The sequence below is a fragment of the Protopterus annectens genome, chromosome 3.part1, assembly GCF_019279795.1.
Source record: "Protopterus annectens isolate FY-2018-M chromosome 3.part1, PAN1.0, whole genome shotgun sequence".
In the NCBI taxonomy this organism is placed as follows: Eukaryota; Metazoa; Chordata; order Ceratodontiformes; family Protopteridae; genus Protopterus; species Protopterus annectens.
Genome location: NC_056732.1, coordinates 110,124,951 through 110,143,965, shown reverse-complemented (window position 1 = coordinate 110,143,965; position 19,015 = coordinate 110,124,951). Strand labels below are relative to the sequence as shown.

General features: G+C 39.0%; 1 protein-coding gene across 1 annotated transcript in view; it reads right to left on the bottom strand.

The window, feature by feature from the left end:
* Positions 1-19,015, bottom strand: part of NOL4 (nucleolar protein 4) — a 2,553,475-nt gene that overhangs the window by 1,165,939 nt on the left and 1,368,521 nt on the right. The gene's annotated exons all lie outside the window — the stretch shown is intronic.

Here is a 19,015-nt window from a genome sequence, read left to right as displayed (position 1 = left end):
ATTATACACAGACAAAATGCAATATAGACGTATATTATACACAAAGTAAATATCGTAGTTGGCTTGAGGGTATAAAGGCAATTGATGAATAACATATACAGAGTGAGTGAAAAAACACACTATATACACGCATTAAATATAGAGTGGTGCCTCCAGAGTTGGCATGCTGAATCACTATCAAAAACAAAGTCAGAACAAGGTTCAGAAACAGAGTCAGAACAAGGTTCAGAAACAGAGTCAGAACAAGGTAAGTAGACTGAAAAAGGGGATGAACAGGTTAAGTTATACAGCCAGAGAGATAGCAGTTGCATTTTCCTAGAGTCTTAAAATGTGTTTTTATTTGTGAACAGACAATTGGGTAAGAGGAATGAGCTCTAAGAAAAGAAGGGATTACAGATAACTCTACAGTGATATAGTATATACACGAACAAGGGGGTACTAGATTTTACCTTCTTTGCAAACTTGACATGATGGCCTGGGAGGTTACAAATCAGCTCAGTTTGACTTTTCAAGCCACATGCATTCCATTAGAGCAAAATATTGATGGATACAAGTTGAGCAGGATCAAGACAGACCTTTACAAATGGAAATTATACCTGGTAGCCTTCCAGGAACTGAACCAACTGTGGGAAACACCTCAAATAGATCTCTTTGCCACCCTTAAAAATTGACAGTTAAAGAAAATTTGCTCTGGGATTCCTCGCAAATAGGACTGGAAAACAGATGACTTTTCATTCCCATGGAAATAAATATTCCTGTATTCTTTTCACCTTTCTCACTGATGCCAAGGATTCTTCAAAAGATCCAGAAGAACTTTCCAAAGGTAGTGGCAGTAAATCCCTTTTGGCCCAAGCAATAGTGGTTCTCACTTCTTTTTAAAATGGCCAAGCGCAATTGCCATAAGCTTCCCCACAGACTAGATTTAGTCACACAAAACAGTGGTTGTTTAATACATCACAACCTAAAAACACTTCAGTTGACTGCGTGGATGTGTTTTGATACATTTAAATATGTTTTTTTTTGTCCTGTGGATATGCAGTAGTTACTAACTGAGGCTAAATAAATGCTACTAGAAAAACATAAGAGGAAGATATTTTCTAGATGGTGCCATGCTAGGAACCAGAAAGCTTTTGAAAAAACAATTGCATTTTATTTTGCTTTTGCCTCTTCTTAAAAGTATGCAATTGTATTTATTCTGCTGTATTTATTACTGCTTGGTAGTAGCCTGATTAAATTGTAACTATTATTCTAAGCCTTTCGGTTTAAGCACTTGGGCTTCAGACCAGTTGTTTTGCATTACGAAGGTTTGTGGTCTGCACTGTTGTGGCAGGACAGGTAACTTACATCCTTCTAAATTAGGAATTGCTGATTGAAGGCTTAGTGTCTGTTATTCTAAAAGTGTATTAGTTCTGGTTTAAGCACTTGGGCTTCAGGACAGTTATTTTACATTAAGAAGGTTTGTGGTCTGCACTCTTGTGGGAGGAGAGGTTAAATTCTGCACTTCTGAGCTGGGAATTTCTGGTTAAAGGATTATTGTGCCTGCTTATTTGAACTGTTTTTTTTCTGAAATTGGTGCACCTTGGTTGGTGTAGCATAGACTAGATTCAGGCATGCTGAATCTAGCTTTGTTTGTATAACTTGTCACCAAGGCCATTGATGAGGGGAAGGTGGTCCACACAGCCTACCTGGACCTCGCAAAAGCCTTCGATACAATACCCCACTTGGGCATTATAGATAAGCTCACCAGCTTAAATATAAACCCCTATGTCACTAGATGGATTGCAAACTGGCTCAAGGACAGAACCCACATGGTTAGAATTGCTGGAGCCATGTCAGACTCCAAACCAGTTACAAGTAGTGTCCCACAAGGCTCAGTCCTGGGACCTCTCTTGTTCGGTATATATTTCTCAGAGGTACAGGCCAACATGGAAGGACTGTGGCTGACCAAGTTCACAGATGACTGAAAACTGGGTGCCATAATCGACTCTCCAGCCGACACAAGCATCCTCCAAAAGGGCCTCATAGAAACAGACAACTGGTGCCAGACCCATGGCCTCAAGCTAAATGCCAAAAGTGTATAGTCATCCCCTTTGGCAAAAAAAAAGTGCCCACAAATTACCACATAGGTGGTAATCCATTAAGTACAGAAGAAGTAATTAGGGACCTGGGGACCCAAGTTGATCGCAATCTCTCATTTGACAACCACGTGGCCAAAGTGGTTAGAAAAACATTTTATATAGCCCACCTAATCATGAAGGGATTCACATCTAGATCAGGGGAGGTCATCGTGCCTCTTTACTCATCCCTCATCAGGCCCATAATTGAGTACAATGCCCCTTTTGGCATGTACCTTACCAGACACCTGCAGCAACTGGAAAGACCCCAAAATACCTCACCAAGAGGATCAAAGGGCTCAAACAGATGCCATATGCTGCCCGGTTAAAGAAACTCCAGCTGTACTCAGTGGCATACCACCTGTTCAGAGGCGATCTGTGCCTGACGTATAAAGCCATGTCCAACCTGGAATTAATGGACATGCTGCACCTCAGAAAATCCAAATCCCATCGAGCTACGCGCTCGAGAGACTTGAACCTCAGCACTGAAATAAATAGGACATGCTGGAGAGACAGATTCATAACCCAGAGGCTCCCTTCACTCTGGAATAAAATCCCAGTCCAGGTTAGGCAGAGAACTCGTTGACTCTCTTCAAGAGGAATCTTGATGAGTGGATGGGAGATCGTAGGTTTACCCGGTATCACTTCTGTGTCACTGTTAGACAGAGGCACAGTATACTAACCTCGAAAAAGGGCATAGCAAAATAAATTTAAAATGGGTGGCGAAAGCCAAACACATTCTGGCTAGGCTTATAAATGCCCTAGGGCAGATAGCCTAGTATGAACCTATGAACCTATAATCCAGGCATTCTTTTTTGGAGAAGGTTCCCCTGCACCCTAGTGGCAGGAGTGTGTAATTAGAACTTGTCTGATTGAAGACTGCTGGAACAGGGCTCAGGTTTGAGCTTTTTTACTGGTTAATTGGGTAATTTGTTTAAATCAGTTTGCTTGTTTTCTGTTGTTATATAAAAATACACTTTATTCATCTGCTTTGACTGTATTTGTGTTTCTTCCTACTTTATTGCATTTATTCTGCTGCATTTATTACTGCTTGTTAGTAGCCTGATTAAATTGTAACTGTTATTCTAAGCTTTTGGTTGAAGCACTTGGGCTTCAGACCAGTTGTTTTACATTAAGAAGGTTTGTGGTCTGCACTGTTGTGGTAGGACAGGTAGCTTACATCCTTCTAAGTTGGGAGTTGCTGATCAAAGGCTTAGTGTCTGTTATTCTAAGAGTGTATTAGTTCTGGTTTAAGCACTTGGGTTTCAGGCCAGTTATTTTACATTAAGAAGGTGTGGTCTGCACTCTTGTGGGAGGAGAGGGTAGATTCTGTCCTTCTGAGCTTGGAGTTTCTGGTTAAAGGCTTATTGTGCCTGCTTATTTGAACTGTTTCTTCCTGAAACTGGTATGACTTCTTTGCTGTAGCATAGACTCAATTCAGACCTGCTGAATCTAGCTTTGTTTGTATAATTTGAGCACTAATCCAGACCGTCTTTTTTTGGAGAAGTTTCCCCTGCACCCTAGTGGCAGGAGTGTGCAGTTAGAACTTGTCTGATCTAAGACTGCTGGAACAGGGCTCTGTTTTTCGCTTTTTATTGGTTAATTTGTTTAAATCAGTTTGCTCATTTGCTACTGTTATATTAAAAAAAATAAACTTTATGCATCGCCACTTAGCTAGGGTTAAACTATTCCTGGCCCCATAAAGTCTGCTCTTCAAATTTTCCCTTAGAACTAGCCATGTTTTTTAGTTTTAGCACTCAAATCTGTTTCTTTGACCTCAGCACTTGTTCAGAACTCGTTGTAAGCACTAAATAAGCTACAAATTACTACAGCACTCAACTTTCCTCACTTGCCTAGAGGAAAACAGTTTTTAGTACCTAATAAACAAGCACCTATCCAGGCATGTCTAAGGGTCAGCTCCCAGTGTTTTCTACTGTCTATCTGATGAATCTGGTCATGTTGGGGCAATGCAGCAATTGCCTCATGTACAGAGACAACCCTCTCCTCATACCACCCAACACTACAACCTGTGAGAGATGCACTTATATAGCCAAACTGGAAGCAAAGCTCTTTTCACCCAAGATTGGACTAGACAGTCAAGAGGAGAAGGTAAACATTTGCACCACACCACACTAATCACATAGTTCCTCAAAACCCACACCACCAAAACACACACATAGCAGCACAAAACATGCATCTACATTTGCGGATTCTCTCAATAAAAATCTGCTCAAGCAACAGAAACCTCCAAAGCAGAAACACATGCAACCTCCACCCCCTCCAACACAACCTAAATGACACATAGTCCACAAACTCAGTGTGCCACTAAACCACAGCCCATAAGGCATAACAATGTACCCAACACTCTAGTCATTGGTGACTCTATAGTCAGGTACACTGATGTTCCAACCACCAGGCTAAACAAGGAGAAAGTTACTGTCAGCTGCCTATCGGGTGCCAGGATCCGTGGGTCACTCCACAACAAGTACAAATATCACTCTGTCATTGTCCATGTTGGTGTGAATAACCTGAGATGTATCTCCCTGAACTACATGAAAGAGAAATGGAGGATCTCTTTGATCTTGTAGCCCAGGCAGGTATGACCATAGCCCTGAGTAGCATCCTGCCATCACCCAGAATGATACCACATTACAAGGACAAAATGATTGACTTCAATAATTGGCTTCTGGTGTCATTCTAAGAGGAACCAGTATCTGTCTGTCTGGGATGACATGATCGACAGGCCATGATGCTTTGCCAGAGATGGCCTGCACCTGTCTCCCTTGGGATTCTGGATACTGGCTAAGGCTCTTGCCATCCCTATAGTGCCTTTTTTAGGCTAGGTTCAAATGACAAATTCACCACCATAACAGGTACAAGCAAGTAAAAGCTGAGGGTAATGCTACTCAATGCTAGAAGTCTAAACCTCAAAATGCATTCACTCTAGGCACTCCTTAAAATGGAGAACATCGACATCTGTGCAGTGACAGAGACCTGGTTCAAGGCTCCAGGGAGCACCACTGCATTACAAGGCTATAATTAATACCACACCTTTCAGCCACCTAATCTGGACCGAAACACTAAAGGTGGAGACTTGTCCATATTCATTAAGTATAGCCACACCTCCAGGCTAGTTGCTCAGCATAACGTGTCTGAGATTATCCAAGTGCCACTAACTCTGGGCAAGACCGCAATCCAAATTATAACTTGCTACAGATCCCCCACCATGCCCCAGGATTCCTACTCCTCATTTCTTGATACACTGGAAAATATTAGGGTACAACCCAACACCCTAATAATAGGCAATTTCAACTACCCCACCATTAACTGGGAAAAACTACTCATGTACCAACACTTTTGCTCAATATTTTCTGGAATTCATAAATTCCAATGCCTTGGATCAACTTATCTACACCCCCACCAGGGGCAGCAATATCCTAGACCTGGTCATTACCAACATGTGCGACCAGTGTTCCACACCAGAGGTCAATTCCTCGTTGGTCAGATCCGACCACAAGCTAATCAGCCTAGACATCCACATCCCGCCCCCACTCCCATTAGGGAAACCACCATAAAAAATGTCTCCAAAGCCAACTTCACGCTTCTTAAGACAGAAGTGGCAAACTTTACAACATCCATGCAGACGGGCAATAGAGGTACAACTGCTGAATCCTACACAAATGTACTTTATAAGCACTTACATGAGTGCATGGATCTTGCTATCCCTAACAGAACCAAGATGCTATCCTCCAAAAAAAGGAAGCCAATCTGGTGGTCCCCTGCCATAAACAAACTCTACAACAGAAGAAAGAAACTGTTGCAAAAAAGAGTAAAATCCCATGACTGGAAGAACTCCCCAGTCAGCCTCAGTAAGAAGCTGAGATCCCTCATAAAATCCTGCAAAGCTAGTTATGAAACAAAATTGCCACTGATTCTAAAGACAACCACAAAGCATTCTATAGCTATGTCAAGAATCTCAATAGCAATACTCAGATCTGCTCTGAGTTACAGCACAATGGCACTAAATATACAGAACCAACTGATATTGCCAACATCCTGGCAGATAGGTTCAGTGCTAACCTTATTCCCCCACCCCCTAAAGGGCCCATCTCTATACTGGAAGAATGCAAAGTTCCTGTAATCATGGCTGCACAGGTAAAAACCACACTCTCCAAAGCCAAGAACACAACATCCATGGGACCTGACAACATCCCAGGCTGCGTTCTACATGAACTACAGAATGAACTGGCACCCCACCTAAGCACCATGTTCAATCATAGCCTCACCTCAGGCTTTGTGCCCACTGAATGGTGCACAGTGACAGTTATCCCACTCCACAAAGGGGCAGCCACCATGGACCCCAGGAACTACTGCCCCATTAGCCTAACAAGCCTGGTCTGCAAGGCCATGGAACGTATCATCATGAAACTTATAAACAAAGACATTGGTAATCTGCAAATTCTGGACCCCACCCAGTTTGGGTTTGTAAAAGGCAGATCATGTCTCCTAAACCTGAATGACTTCTTTGAAGCAGTCACCAAAGCCGTAGACGAGGGTAAGGTGGTTCACACAGCCTTTCTAGATCTTGCCAAGGCATTTGACACCATCCCCCACTCTGGAATTATAGATGAACTCACTAAACTAGGTATAAATCCCTACGTCACAAGTTGAGTTGTTAACTGGCTCACTGACAGAACCCACACTGTGAAAGTAGCAGACTCCAAATCTGAATTCAGACCAGTGAAAAGTGGAGCACCACAGGGTTCAGTCCTGGGTCCTCTCCTGTTTGGTATCTACTTTTCTGAAGTACAGGCTAACACAGAAGGTCTTTGGATAACAAAGTTCGCAGATGACTGCAAACTAGGAGCCATAATTGAAACTCCTAACGATGTGGACATGCCACAAAAAGGCCTCACTGAGACTCATGCCTGGTGTCAAAGCCATGGCCTCAAGCTCAATGCCAAAAAGTGCATTGTCCATCCCCTTTGGTAAAAACTCTGTACCCATGAGCTACCGCATAGGTGCTAGTCTACTTAACACTGAAAGTGTGATAAGAGACCTTGTGACACAGGTGGACAGTAGTCTCTCCTTTGATAATCACATCGCCACAGTAGTCAGGAAATCCTTCTAAGTGGCACACCTCATCACAAAAGGTTTCTCATCCAGGAAAAAAGAGAGGTCATTGTTCCCCTCTACTCGTCACTCATTAGACCCATTATAGAGTACAACGCCCCTTTTGGTATGTATCTCACAAGACATCTACAACAACTGGAAAGGCCACAGAAATACTTCACAAAGAGGATTATCGGCCTCAAACAGATGCCCTACGCAGACTGTCTCAAAAAACTCCAGCTTTACTCCATCGCATATCGCCTACTCAGAGGTGATCTCTGCCTAACAAACAAAGCTGTCAAACACAGAGCTGTTGGACATGCTCCACTTAAAGAAATCCCAGTCCCTCCGAGCTACACGCTCTAGGGACCTAAATCTTGTCACCAGAATAAACAGAACATGCTGGAGGGATAGATTTCTGTCCCAGAGACTTCCCATACTCTGGAACAAACTATCTATCTATATCAAACAAAGCTCCTCATTAGCACTCTTCAAGAAAAATCTTGATGATTGGATGGAAAATAGGAAATTCACCCCGGGGATCACCTCTGTTTCTCTGCCCGACCGGGGCACAGGAAAATATTTTTTTTGGGTGGCGAAAGCCAGGATACCTTTTTGGCTAGGCTTGTATAGGCCCTAGGGCCGATAGCCTAGTACCTTCCTATGAACATATGAACCTATGAAACCAGGATGTTGCTGATTCTAGATTATTTATTATCCTTTGATCTTTCTCACTCATCATCAGGATTCATCTTTCAGATATTTCTGCCTTTAGACCCTCCCTTTTTTACCTGGCCTCAAGTCAAGGAGTTTCTGTTCATAATTTTGTGCTTGAAAAATGAACACTTCTTCCATTTGAACTATCTCATCATGCTGATTACAAGTTCTTGCCATGGAAAGCTGTGTTACGCATTGCTCTGACTTCTAAAAGATGAATCTGAGTTACACAATCTCATGGTGAATCAACCCTACCAGATTTTCCACAAGAACAAGGTTTCATTGAGGACAAATCCTTCTTTTATGCCTGAAGTGGTTTCAGATGTTATCTTGAACCTTTATTCCTTTATTCTTTCCCAAACCTAAAAATGAGGGAGAAATAATGCTATGTACTCTAGATATCCATAGGTAACTTAAAAAACACTTGGAGATATCTAAATCCTTCAGGAAGGCCAATCAGTTATTTGTCTGCTATGAAAGTAAAAAAAAAAAAGGGCCAACCACTTTCAGAGCAGGCAATTTGTAGATTGCTGTCTCATGCTATTTTTTTCTATTCTCACAATAACACGCCACTTCCTGCCAGGGTTAGGACCTACTTGGTTGTGGCTTTGACTCCTTCAGTGGCTTTCTGGAAAAGAATGGTCTATAGAAGTATTTTACAGGCATCAAGTTGACCCTCTGTAAATACTTTCAAAAACATTACAAACTGGATTCCTTTTCCAGGTTCAAATCAAACTTTGCTAGGACCATTATAGAAGGGATCCTGAGTTCTTAAATTCCTTCTTTCTCCATATATGTTCCTAAACTTTAATAACTTTAACAATCTACCAAGATAGTTTAGGCTACTGCAACAGTGAACTAATGTTGAAAATAGTGCAGTTATGTAAGTAAACCTACCATAAATATACTTGTTCTAATAATCACTGTTGCAGTAGCTGTCTCCTCCTTCCACCCCCTTGTTTTGTTGCTGTGCATTACTAGGCTGTAGCTGGATTATGCCCTTTGAAGCTTTTGGCACACAAACTACCTTTCTATGTGGCTCTGCTCAAGTCCCTGGCAGTTAGGGCATATGGATGGTGTCCTGAAGCTTTAAAAGCTGGCTGGTGGTCATATCCTTGGCAAAGTATAACCCATACAGCTTAGTCAACTGCAAAGTGTTCTATTAGAACTTCTGCTAATATGTAAGTTTACCTACACAACTGTACCTTCTGTTGTATTGCACTATACCTCTTCCCACGGAATAAGAGAGGCTAATAGTTTATCTATGTTTTTGTCAGCAGTCATTACTGAGGCAGAATGTGTTTATGAGTTGCTTAGAATACAGCTGTGTATTTACACTGTATTGCTGTGGTTCTGTATTAGTATACTTCCTGCTAAAACTACTTTGAGCTTACACTCATACACTTTCTTACCATCTCTCTACTCATATTTCCCCTGTATCCTCTTGCTCTGACTTACAGTGGTCCTTCCTCCATCTCCTTTTTGCATAAAAAGTACTAACTTTATTGCCTCAATATAATTTTACAACTTAGAAGAGTTTTTTTTTCTTTCTTTCATTACAGAGTCTGTGGTCACTACATCTGACCTTGATATTGCAGGACCTCTGCCACAAGGCCTTACACCTACAAGTTTACTGAGAATTTGTCAGTGTTTAATGTAAGCATATTTATCATGAAGAATCTTGCTGCATATTATATTTAATCAGTTAAATATATGCCTGTTTTGTGTTTGAAAGTCTCAGTGAAATACTCTATGAACTCTAAGCACCTCTAACTAAGTTGCTCACTATCTGCTTTTGCTTCACCAGTAGGGTTTTCTGCGTATCTCAGTTATTTAGTCTCAGGAAATGACAGACAACCTGTTTTATTGCATCTCTTTATTAATTGCTTTGTTCTGGTGATACACTCATTGCTCTCAGTTATTAACTGACCTGAGTATAGCATCTCTAACCAAGGATTCCTCAGCATCTAATCCCAAACTACCCAACAGCCACATATCCTCACATCCAGTTTCACCTTCAGACCTATGCCTACATCCTATACAAAAGTACTTTTAAACAAATTTAAACCATGATCTTCTTCACCTGATGACCTTCCAAGTGAGTACCTAAACTAGACATCAGTAACATTGCCTATCTGGTCTCAGTCCTTACAAATACGCTAATCTGGGAATCCCACATTCCCTCTCTATGGAAAAAGTGACACATTATCCCTCTGCACAAAGGAGGTAATTCAGCATACATTAATAACTTTAGGCCTATTGCAATCTTATCTCTTCTCACCAAAATACTTGAAAAATGTATTCAAAAACAATTGCTAGACCATCTCAAGCAGGAAGAACTATCCCCAACACAGCATGGCTTCTGCCTTGCTAACCAATATAGACACTGTCAAAAAAGCTATAGATAATGGCAAACTAGTCTCTTTCTTATTTCTAGACTAGTCTAAGGCCTCTGATACAGTTTTTCACAACAAAATACTACTTCAAATGTCCTCACTAAGCCTCTCTCAGCCCATCCTTCTGTGGTCCAAAAGTTACCTGTCCAATAGGTATCAGTCAGTAAAATGGCACTCCATGCTCTCTCCTTACCTCCCAGTCATCACCACAAATTCCTCCCTCATGAAAAAACAAAATTTAAAGTCCTGAATGACCGCAAGAACTCCTTGAAGGCCAGATGGCCAAGGCACTAAAGCTACAGTGTGTTTGAATAAAGATATGGATTTTTTTGGCTTTTGTGGTCATTTGTACCATTATTTCAGTGTTGTAGTAAAAATGTAAAGTCCTCTCTGTTGTTAATACAACCATTGAAGTCACTTCTGATGTCAAACTATTAGGGGTGATAGTGGATGATAATTTTACATTTGACCTGCATATGCAAAATTGCATAAGAAAAAGTTATTAAAAACTAGAGATACTTTACAGAGCCAAAAACATTCTCACCGACGAAACTAAAACTACACTTGCTACTACTTATCTCCTCCCCACACTTCCTTATGGTACTCCCATCCTTATTAAACTCTAGGCTTCACAAAAACTAAAATGTGAACATTGCTATAACAAGTTTGCTAAATTTGCAGCACATACCCTTTTCAGAACCAACAACTCAATAGCACTGAAAAGCCCTAATTGGTTAGAACTGCCACATCAACTAGCATATACACAACTTCTTACCACCTGTAAAATTATCCCGCAGCCATCTGCCTGTCCAGCACTAAAAAACATTCTATACAACTATGTTCCCAGTTGGTTATTGCGATCCAGTGATCAAAAAAACCCTGTCTACAAACCTGGGCATTCTCTGTACTCGTACATGATTGCTAAGGCCTGGAATTCCTTACCTGTATCCATCAGGTCTGTAGCCTCCCTCCCATCTTTCAAAACTACTCTGAAAGACTTCCTAGCTAAAATCTGGAATTGTTATTAGTCAAAACCAAGAGAAACTATATCGCTAAATGTGAACAAGTACCTTTCCATCTCTTATACCTCCTTACTCTGCCTTCTTCACTTACTTCCTTACTGCTTTCAAATTCTCTTCCCTCACTTTCTGTCTATACCATAAGCCTGTTTTCCTTCACTTTGTTATTCCTATTTGTATTAGACTAACTTATAATTAATTTATCTACAAAAAAATCTAAAATTTCTCTAAATATTAAGTGATTAAGTGATTATTAAGTTATTGTCATATAACTTGTATTGTTTCTTAACCGATGTTTTTGTATTATGTCTAATTTGTTATAATTATTTAAACTGCAGATGTTTTTTATTTTTGAAGATTGTAAAATAATTGTTCTTAAAATGTTTTGTAATAAGTTGAAGCTTTCTCCCAGGCCTCTGCTGAAAATTGGCTTCTACCCAGTCAGACGTTCCTAGTAATCAAATGTCAATAAATAAATAAATAAATAAAATAAACCCTGTATAACCTGGTGGGCAGATCAAAGCCCAATTCCAACAACCTGCACTTTTGCGTGGTGTTTAACAAATCACTCACATTGTGTTCCAGTGTGTCCCAGACAAAAGAATTGTCCTTGCACATTTTCTATTTATCTGATACTTTTATTTACTTGAATTTTTCAAAATTCCTCCCATGGTTGTATTAGTTTAAAGGCTTTTCAACTTTTCTTTTAGTATTGTTTCCCAGGGGTCATAAACAGTAAGAATCTGTTTACTTTAGTCAGTTCACTCTTTTCCAGTAGAAAGTATAAACAAACAGCCTCCCCAAGTTAAAAGTAATATTCTTTTCATAGTATAATGTCTTCTTCACATTCTCTGTGATTTGTTGTTACAACTTCTCTTATTGGATGTCATTGTTTTGTAACTGAAACAGTGTACTACTTGTAACCATTTCCTTAATACTAGTTTGTAACCTCCACTTTTTTATTGCTGTCACATTTGTAAGGTAACAGTGCTCATTACAATGAGATTGTATTCTTCAGCTATGCTTGGGGGAGTGCGAATAGGGAAGATAGTGTAGTTCCCAAACTGCAGGTTGGTAGAACATCTACATTGTTTTTTTCTGTCACTGTTCTTTCATTTGGAAAAGAATGCAATTGTTATTCAGGAAGCACTGTTATTACTTAACTTTCTTTGGAATAGGTGTTATTTATGTTCTGGTTATTTGATGCAGCTCACATTCCACCTTCCTCCAATGTTACCCTGGCATGGTGGAGGAGCTTATGTGCTCCATTTAGCCTCACATCTATTTTTGTCTGAAACTTTTTAAAATTGCTTTTAAGGCATGCCCACATTAATAACCTAATCAGCAAGTTAGTCTAGTTGATATATTTCTAAAACTTTCCATTCAAAAGATTCTTTAACCATTACTGTGCACAGGAATGATATCTGCCATCACCAATGTTATTATAATCATTATAAAAAATGATCATGGATATAGTGGGGATTATAGCTCTTTCACATGCAGTCCTCCACTCTGCATATACTGCTACAGACAAGGTCTCACAACTGTGTTCCAACCTTCAGAGAGCTCTTAAGCAACACACCCAAGGTAATCTGTCTGCTGAATGTTCCTTCAAGATAATAAACTTCAAAATAAGGAATTTGTTTAACCTTGCTTGGTTAAAGTCAGTTGCAATTGCTTAATAGCACTTCATGCAGTTCTTGTGAAAGCAGTAGAATTTACTTTTATCAAAGGTAAAATGCTGTATACTGGTTCTCCTGATCATATTTTTTAATCATCTAAATTAGTTTTACTTGTCTTCCCATTGATCGTCGTTTTTAAACTTATTTTACTTGTTAGCTAATTTATCTGCAAGTTCTTTTGAAGGTAACGTAATCTATACCAAAAGCCAAATGACATATGTTTTTTCCTACAATAATTTTGAAATTATATATTTTACTTCCCCCAATAATAGTAAACTGTAGAGCAAAGAGTGTCTGTGAGAGATGTTGCTTTTTCAGGAATTAATTCTTGATGGCTGACATGCAAGTTTTAAACACGATGGTCTCTTTATGCATTATGCATTCCTCTTTGAATACAGACATTACTGCACATTCCTTATGAAGGTTTACATATAGCTGCAGCTTTGCAGACCCAACTATATTTCCCTGGTCCACACACAGCCTGCTGTGAAACTTTCTTTCATAGGTTCATAGGGGATTACTAGGCTATCTGCCCTTGTGGGCCATTTTAAGCCTAGCCAGTTTCACTTTTTGTGCTCCAATTACTCTTCCCCATACAGAGTTTGGCCTTACCTATCCCATGGTCTATAATTAACTATTATCCATAATGATAATAACTAGGATCATACCATAGATAATTTGAGTCCCCCCCCATGCATTGGATAAAGCATTTAGGAGCTGCCTGTGTCTATTAGTACCGGGGCAGTTCTGGGGAAAATTTTCTGTTTCCCATCCATAAATCCAAGTTGTGCCCAGATATGGAGAGGGATGAACTTTGTTTTATGTGGATGAAGAGTCTGTTACAGAGCAGTAGTATCCCCTCTGAGATATAGCAGTGCCTCCAAACATTCTGTTGATGTTGCAGAAGAGGTTTAGATCTCTCAACCCAGTATTTCTGATGCCATTTGACTTGCTGACATGTAGTAAATCCATCCATAATGGGTTGGAGAATGCCTTGTACGACAGACACAGGTCACCTCTTAGCAGTCTGTAGGATACCAAGTATACAGACAGGCCTTTGAGTTGGTCCATATAGCACATATTGGTTAGGCTTTGCATCCCTTTAGTAAAGTATCTCTGTGAGCATTCCAGTTGTTGCATGTGTCTTGACAGCTACTTGACAAAAAGGGCATTATACACAATGATTGGCCTAATGAGGGTTGAGTAAAAGGGGGGGGGGCTGATGACATCCTAAGATCTAGACACATTCCCTTTGTTTATAACCTGTGCAATATAAAAGGGCTTTCTTACAACAATGGACACATGTTGGTCAAACGTTAGGTCACTGGCTAGATAGCATAGCAGCAAGCCTGGCAACCTTCCTCCTCCAGGGAAAGTGAGATGGTATTGGACAGTCATCCACATCCTCCCTGTTTGGAGTCTCCAGTGCCCACGATCTTAGTTATTTTTGGGTTATCTATGTCATAGCCAGGGCTTTAGTACTTGTTGCACTACCAATATAAAACAGTACTTTCCTTGGTCATTTTAAAATACTGTATGTTGCTTTTCATGATCATAAACTACAATGCAAGAATGCTTCAGTTCTAAATAGGCAAAATTATTTTTACAAGCACTTTTGACAGGGTTTGTGAAAACCATCATTTTGACTTTATTTTATCAAGAGTGACATTCTCTTTGTTGCTTTCCCACAACAGTCTTTTCTTTGAAATATGTAAAAGCAGTTTTTGGTTGTTGGCTACTGTTTCTGAAAGCAATTCATTTTTCATCAAGACCAGAATGCGGTATGTTGCATTTCTGTGATTACTTTTCTGATCATCGGTGTTTAACTACTAATGCCCTAATATATTTCCATTGCAAGCCAACAGTCAGCTTTCACAACTATTTGTTGTGTGCAGATATAGACCAGTTCAACATGTCAGTCATAAAGAAGAGATAAAGAATTAAGCTGTTAATAGTCAAGAGAGTTAAGGACATAATAACACGAGCTCATTAGGAATTTGCATAAATGCCAAAAGACTTTTATCATGTATGGGATACATTTTTATTTGTTCTGCTAAAACAGTTGTTCAGTACTTGAAGACAAGTACCATTCAACTTACAAATTTCAATCCAGCTCTGTTTTCATGTTACTGAAAAAAAATTATTTATGTTTTCATTCAAAATTTCATTGATTCAGTGCAATGTCATTTCCAGCTGTTGTCAAAGCATGAGTAAATGACAGTAAATACTGACAGTTGTACTAACAAAAAGCATAACTGAAAACTGAGAAAGTCAACATTACTGCAACATCACTGAAACAATACTAACTTGGGCAGTTACCAATCCTGACAGAAAATAAGTTCACTAAATAAGTTCCACTAGGGAATAAAGGGGTATAAATGAGCTTTGTAAAAGAGTAAGCCAAATAAACTAAACACAGAAATAAAGCTTACATTATACTAAAAATAATATCTGTAAAATAACCTAACATAACTATGTCTGCAGTTTCCTGTAAATCATTTTCAATTTTACGAATGATAATTTCTATTTTGCATTTACATAAGCAGTGACAACCATTGATTCAAAAATCTGACACAGGAAAAGCAAAATATATCAAAATTAAGATCAAACAAGGAAAGGTAAGTTTACTGCTCAAAGTCACACAGCAGGACACTCATTCATTTCTTTTTTAATCTAAAATGCATATGATATTAGAGCATGTATAATATAATCAGGTCAACATATGTAATCTTTCAATGGAAGGAGGCACAAAGAAATTTAAACCATTTTTATTACGACAAGTCTTAATAATAACCATCTAGAAGCATTAAAAACACAAGTCCTCAGTCTTCTCTGTCTTGACAGCTCTTGGTTGACATAATGAAAACATACTCTTCATAGGTTCATAGGTTCATAGGTAAGTAATAGGCTATCGGCCCTGGGGCCTATACAAGCCCAGCCAAAAAGGTACCCTGACTTTTGCCACCCAAGAAAATTATTTTCCTGTGCCACTGTCGAGCAGAGCCACAGAGGTGATCCACAGGGTGAAATTCTTATTTCCCATCCAATCATCAAGATTTTTCTTGAAGAGTGCCAATGAGGAGCTTTGTTTGATATAGACAGGTAGTTTATTTCAGAGTACAGGTAGCTTTGTATGTTAGGCAGAGATCACCTCTGAGTGGGCGATATGCGAAGGAGTAAAGCTGGAGTTTTTAAGACGTTCTGCGTAGGACATCTGTTTGAGGCCAGTAATCCTCTTTGTGAGGTACTTCTGTGGCCTTTCCAGTTATTGCAGATGTCTTGTGAGGAACATACCAAAAGGGGCATTGTACTCTATAATGGGTCTAATGGGTGATGAGTAGAGGGGAACAATGACCTCTTTTTTCCTGGATGAGAAACCTTTTGTGATGAGGTGTGCCACGTCGAAGGATTTCCTGACTACTCTTTCCCAATTATCACATGCAGTTGGAGTAACACTCTGTAAACAATGGACTTAAGAAATCACAGAATGATCCACACATGTATGGAAGTGTCACCACGCATGTAATATCTATGGCAACAGTTGCACTGTGTGTCTCAGTTTTCTTTCAGCTATGACAATTGAATGCCTAGATGCCTAGCCACTTCTCACTTTCCCTCTAAATCTCTATACTCCTAGATTATGTTATACACTTCAAGATTTCTAACCAGAAGTTATAACACCATAATATACTGCTGCATCTTTTTACTTCTTGGTAAAAATTGTACCATTATAGTATCAGATATATTGCAAGTGCCTCTCTCCTCTTCTCTAAGGTGCTTTTGAGAAGTTGTTTTATACAGGGAGTGATAGCACACTGAAACACATTACCTGAGAGGATGGTGCTTGGCAAGAATGTAAGCTACTGAAGTACAAAAAAGGACAAGGCAAAAGAGCTAAGGGATGAAAAGGAAAGGGCAGAAGCTTAGTACCGATAAAGGCTGTATAGAAGCGAGGAAGCTGTAGTGTCGATATGCTCATACTAAATAGTCTGCAGAATATCCATATAACACATATAATATTATTAGTATCTTTTAGCGTGTAAAACTATATTTCACTGTGGCTTAGTAAAGGGTGGGAATTCTCTACATGCACAACTCACACAGTTTACCATCGAACACGGAAGTTCAAAAACGGGAATGTCGAAGTCAAAAAAACAATCTAGGAATGGGTTTTAACATGGGTCGAGGTAGGTGTTCAGTATTATTCCGAACTACAAACATCTCCCCTACCTCGACCCATGTTAAAACCCATTCCTATGACATTACTCACACATGTGCTTTCTTAGACTGCTGTCTGATCCTTTTCATTAAACCAAAGTAAGGCAAAAATGAGATGATTAAAACCAAACAAGGAAGCAGAGAACTACCTCACAAAGTGAAACAGGTGCTCGAGTGCTGTGATCAGCTGTTAAAACACCCAGCATCTTTAAAGGGTACTGAAATTGAGAAGTTAGAGGGAGGATGTTGTTTGGTAGCTAGAGTGTTCTAGCAGAGCTGCAAAGGAAATAAACTTTGAATACCTGTAAGGTGCATATCCCCACAAACTTATCACTGAAAGAAAATTCTCCTTGGGTACAAATCATGTGAATGAAAATCTGGGGCAAAACCAGAAAGTGACGGGGAAAGGCCAGACCAAAATCAAGAAGACAAGAGGGAATGAAAGAAAACTTAGAAGCTTAAATCTTAGTAGATGAACAGCTTTGCTTTCTCAGTCAGAAAAATGCTACTAGCCTAGGTCCAATTCTCAGACGTAAGGCGAAGAATACAAGCTAATAAAAGTGACGAAATTACTTGAATTCTGGTTGTGTCAGGTTTCGATTCTGTTACAAAAGGACTGATGGAAAAATTTGACTGAATTTTAATGGATCTTCATTGGATAATTAATTTATGATGTCATTTATTTTTGAGTATTTAACATTATGAGTTATGCTTCAGCCCACATCTGACAAAGTTGTTGAAAACGGATTTTTACCTACGTTAATGGTGTTTTTTATACTTTGTTTTGCTGCATTAATTCCCTCCGAGGCTTTATTGTTTCATTTTGTGAGGTAGTTCTCTGCTTTCTTGTTTGATCCTTTTTATTATTATCCAGACTTGTCTACGGGTACCCTATTACATTTTAACATCTTTCTTGTTACTCTGTCCCCTCTCAACTCATGATATTAGCCTTTCTTTCATCATCCATTTCAATGCTGTTTACGCTCTTCTAGTAGGACTGTTTATTTACGCTTCTGTAGATTCTCATTGTAACCATATTTTCCAGTATCCTTAATAGCTAATACCTGCTTTATTCGATAAACTGTAAAATGAACTGTTTATTGAGGACAATGTCAGTTTGAGTTATTTATTAGATAAGTATTTCCCTTGTGATGTAACTTTATATCTTAAAGTGTGTTTCTGATTTCCTTTTGACTTTTTAGCTAATGCAATCATCCTCCTTGCTCTGCAAGTTGCACTTTGTTGCATTGTTCTTATTTCTTGTTCTTATTTCTTGTTCTTATTTCTTATTCTTATTTCTTGTTCTTATTTCTTATTCTTATTTCTTATTCTTATTTCTTGTTCTTATTTCTTGTTCTTATTTCTTATTCTTATTTCTTATTCTTATTTCTTGTTCTTATTTCTTGTTCTTATTTCTTATTCTTATTTCTTTTTCTTATTTCTTATTCTTATTTCTTATTCTTATTTCTTATTCTTATTTCTTATTCTTATTTCTTGTTCTTATTTCTTGTTCTTATATTATATGGAGGTGCAATCTCTGAATAACTCCTTGAAAGGGAAGAAAGCTAAGTTTGTAGCTCTGTCAGCTGGTTAACAAAGTTCAAATAATAAGCAAATATGTACATATTCTCGTACATGCAGTTTTTACTTAGGGTATGACTGTTTACACATTAGCTCTTTCTTGGCGCTCTTCTACAATCCTCTGCCTTAAATAGTTTCTTTCCCACACTGTCTTTGAACAACTGTTTTTTTTTTTA